Below are 5,156 nucleotides of genomic sequence, written 5' to 3'. Positions count from 1 at the left end.
TTACCCAATCCTCTGTTTGCCTAGGATAATGTTCTCGAAGCTCATTCATGTGTTGTTCAATCAAATGCTCCATTATCGAGAGTTGATGTAAGATGTTGTGATGTGCCTCAAGTACTATATTGTAATCTGGTGGGATGAATGATTTCCATCCAATCCTCCCACATCCATATAGCCTACCCTCATGTCTTGACGAAGGCAAACCTATTGCAACCTGGTCTTTTAGGACATTATTGCAGAATGGTCCTCCGGCCTCAATCGCCTCTTCGGTACAATACCCCTCTATCATGGACGCCTTAGGACAAGCACGAGTTGATACATATCCATTTAGTATTGACATAAAATGCTCGTATGTCCACATTTCATGTAGGTAAATGGGACCCAGTGCCTGTATTTGTGGAACCAAGTGCACCACAAGGTGCACCATGATATCAAAGAATGATGGGGGGAAACACATCTCAAACTGTGACACTGTTTCCACTACAAAATCCTGAAGGGATTCTAACTCATCACAGTCAATTACCTTTTGTGTGATCTTGTTGAAAAAGTAGCACAATCGTGTGACTGCCATCTTTAAGAATATTATATTTATAGCCCTTATTGCAATAAGGAGGAAAGTAGTCAGCATGACATGACAATCATGTGAGTTGTAGTTGGTGAGTGCTAGGTCTTTCATTGACACAAAACTCCGTATGCTAGAGCAAAATCTAGATGGGACTTTCAATTTCTTCAACCACTCACACATCGCATGTTTCTCATCTATGTTGAGGTTGTAGCTTGCTGCTGGGAGATGGTACTTCCCGTTTTCTTGAAGAACAGGATGAAGCTCTTTTTTTATGCCTAACTGCATCATGTCAAAGCATGAATTGAGTCCTTCCTTTGTCTTGGTATTGATGTCTAGCAATGTGCCAATTAGACTTTCGAACATATTCTTCTAGATGTGCATACCATCGATGACGTGTCGTACATCCAAGTCTTTCCAGTATGGCAAATACTCGAAGAAAATGGAATTCTTCTTGAATGTTGCCCGTGGAGTTGATTTGACATCCTTTCTTGTTTTTCCATCCTTTGTCTTCTTTCCAACACAAATTTAATGTTTCTCACTATTTTGAAAACTCTATGGCCTTTGTTATTACCTAATGGTGCAGGTGAGTTCCTTTCATCATTATACTCAAAGTACTTATCCATCTTTTTCAGGCGGTACTTGTGTCCTTTTGATAATAAGCATCTGTTCCTCATGTACACTATCTTCTTAGATGCATTAAGGGACACGTAATGGGTTCCATCTATGCACACCACACAACCAACCTTTCCCTTGAATTGCCCTAATAAAATAAAGAGAGCAGGGTAATCGTTGATTGTAACAAAAATAATTGCTCTTAGCGTGAATGAATCTTTGCGATACTTGTTCAACATTATTTGAACACCTTTTTCCCATAACATTTTCATCTCCTCCATCAATGGCTCCAAGAAAACATCCATGTCAACTCCAGGTTGGACTGGTCTAGAGATAAGTATGGTTAGCAAAAGGTATTTTTGCTTCTGCATCAACCATGGAGGGAGGTTGTAGATGGTGAGAATCACCGGCCATGTGCTATGCTTGCTGCTCCTCTCAGCAAATGGATTCATTCCATCTGTACACAGTGCGAACCTAACATTCCTTGGTTCACTGGCAAAGTCTGAGTGGTTGTCATTAAAATCTTGCCACTGCTTTCCATCGGCTGGATGGCGAAGCCTGCCATCATTTTTGTGCTCATCAGAAGCATGCCAACTCATAAGTTTTGCATCCTGAGGCTTAGAAAACAAACTCCTCAGTTGATCTACCACTGGAAGGTACCATATCACTAAAGCAGGAATCTTTTTCTGCGCATAATAGTCAACCTCTTCTTTATCTTTGTTAATGGGTTTTGAACTCTATTGGGTGTTCTTTTGGGACTTCTTTTGCTTCTTCCCTGCTTTACACATGGAGGCAGCAAAATCCTCTCGATAGTCTTTGTTTGTCTTGTACCGACTTGCTCCACACTTTGGACAACTATCCAAGTCCTTGTAATCATCACTCGGTATAGGATACAATGATTTCTACATGCATGGATCTTCTCGACACCCATAGTCAGCGGACTGATCAGCTTCTTTGCATAGTACATTTTAGCAAGCACTGTGTTCTCCTTTGGAAGCATATTGCCGAATATACTTAAGAACACATCGAATCCAGCATCAGACAAACCATACCTGGCTTTTGCCATCAACAGTTTTAGCACAGCTCGCAATGTTGTGTACTCTTTGGTATAACCTTTAGACTCATCATACAAAGGCTCTTCTGCTGCCTTCTTCAAGGCCTCCATCCCTTTCATTAATAACATTGATGGTTCAGTATGACGACGCAACATTACCTCCAAGAATTCTGCATCTTCCGCAGCCGTATCATTTGGTAAAACATGAGTTCTTGCACCATCATTTCCCCAGCAAATCCACCAGCGGTAACATTTGGCACAACATGTTCACTCTGGGGTGTGTCATGGAAAAACTGATCAGCAGGCATGCCTGGACCATCGGTGTCGATGTTTGCTGGGTCCCCAACTGTATAAGGCACTAAGCTACCCTCTCCATGCTTTGTCTAAATCAAGTAATCCTTCATAAATCCTCGGCAGACTAGATGAGAAATGATTACTTCAGTATCTTCAAATAGAAGAATATTTTTGCAGTCGTAGCATGGACAATATATGTGCTTCGTCTTTGTTCTCAAAGCATGGTTCTTAGCGGCATCAACAAACCTTTGCACCTTGGGTATAAATGATGGATCTAGTCTTGATAAGTTATACATCCTTAAGGACCTATCCATCATGACCTGTTGAAAAATTAGTAAATTAATTGAAATATTGTCTAGGAATATTTGTTATCAAAAATAAAAGAACACCTAACAATTAAATCAAATTGAAAAAGTAAAACAAGTATAAAAAATAAAGACAAAACCCTAAGTAATAATTCAAAAAAGAACGCCTAACAACTAAATCAAATTGACAAGGTACAAAAACACTATTGATGGAAACTAAATATATATCTTTATATCACTAAAATAAAATTGAGAAGGAAACATGGAAATGGTGAAAGGAGAGACAACATCTTAAGCAACCTCATACATGAAAAATGCTTATTGTGTAATTAAATCAAATTTACATAAAATATAACATCCTAAACAATATAATTTAAAAAACTAAAAAAGAAAACTTATCTTTCTCTCTCTTCCCAAGCATGGAAACACCATTCATAGAAACAACTACATATATATTTCTTGGATTCACTAATTAGAGAAGGAAACATAAAAAAGAAGAGAGGAGAGACATCATCTAACCATCTTAAGCAACCTCATTTGAGCAAATATAGACCATACCTAGCTATTCTACTCTCTCCCTCTCATGGTGAAACCCTAGATCCAAAAAGTAGCTCAAATTGAACAAGAGGGCACAAAAAGAGGCATTAGAGGCATCAACTAACCTTTCTTAGCCGCCCCCTTCCAAGAAATGAAGATCAAAACCTCCCCCCTTGTATTTTGGAAAATCTGGACCTCCAAGATGGGCTGCAATGGAAGGTGGCTGCGAGCTACAGTTCTGCACGAGGAGGAAGAAGGAGAGCTAGGGGTATTTATAGGAAGATAAAGCACAGGCGGTTTGTTATGTGAACCGCTTGTCTAAATCTATTAACACAGGCGGTTCACCTGAACCGCCTGTGTAAATGGTTCATTTACACAGACGGTTCACCGCTTGAGCAGTTCACATAACTGAACCACCTGTGTAAATGAACCATTTACACTGGTGGTTTTCTTACAACAACCGCCTGTACTGAGCCTTTTATACAAGTGGTTTTCAATTCTGGCCGTACAAATTTACAACATAGACGCATTATAATTAAAACCGCGTGTGCAAATTTTTTACCCCCGCCGGCTTAGAGCATTTGTGTACTAGTGAACCATCCAGTGTTCCATAAACATTACTACGATGATAAAGCTCAAGTCAAGTGCTCACTATCCAGGGGCGATTGCGATTCGAATCAATTTCTAACCAGCTGGTGATTTATTCCCCACACAAACTATGGTTCCCCCGTTGGGGTCACTTTGGTCACCGAACACACCATTCCGGTCTAGTCGCGGGTTCGACAGGAACCACCATACCTAGGGGTTGCCTGACTGCCAGGACGCACCTTGGTCTCACCATCACGTCCCCGTGGTGGCCTCCTCAACCAACTTCAATACGGTCTGTACATTAGGTCAATTCCTGGCCCAAATAGCGTTCTAGCTTCACGCCAGAACGAGTTATCCCCCCAATTAAATGTGGGACATGCGTTCAACATGACAAGAGAGCCACCGATGATCGATCTTTAATTGATACAGTCAGAACCATTATGGTCCAAAACCCCCATAAGGCTCTACCTAGTCTCAACTTATTTCTCAACACCTGGTTATGAACCATGATAGCAAATATATTGCCAACCCCTTTTTTATAACCACCTATAGCTAGCAGGTGACAGGGAATAATCAAACTTCTACCAGACTAAACAAAGCTAAGCATTAACTCCAAGCCTACACTAAATAAAACAAGGTATATGGAAAAGGGGTGGTATTCCAAGGGGTAGTTGATTCATCAACAGTTGCACACAACTCCTATAACTTATTGAATGCAACAATATAACCATCATGATATATAACTGATAAGTTAGCGTAATTAGATGAAGGCTTAGAATGCTATGGGGCTTGCCTTTCTCGAATGAGCTAGGACAATGGTCCGGGCACTCCTGCAGTTCTTCTTCCTGCTCTTCCACCTTGATGGCCCCCTGCACCACTACTTCTGGCTCCTCGGGCTCGATCTCCACTTCGGTCTCCTACAATCATGTATGATGCATATGCTTAAGTGAATAATCAAACGATGGATACACATGGTGCATGAGGATGCAGATAGTCAACATGAATGAGTATGTGCATATCCATAGTAGGGGATAGCATGATGCAAGGAACAATTATCAGGTTCATTCTACAAGGTAGTCAACATCATCCAAGAATATGTACCCTAAGCACATGTCATCTATTGCATTCTCTTCTAATAGTACTTCTACTAAAACATCATAACGCTTCATCATATCACACCAGCATGCTTTGTAATGCTTAAAAA

This window comes from Sorghum bicolor, chromosome 6 (assembly GCF_000003195.3).
Source record: "Sorghum bicolor cultivar BTx623 chromosome 6, Sorghum_bicolor_NCBIv3, whole genome shotgun sequence".
NCBI classification, from domain to species: domain Eukaryota; kingdom Viridiplantae; phylum Streptophyta; class Magnoliopsida; order Poales; family Poaceae; genus Sorghum; species Sorghum bicolor.
Note: the sequence above shows the minus strand (reverse complement) of the source record.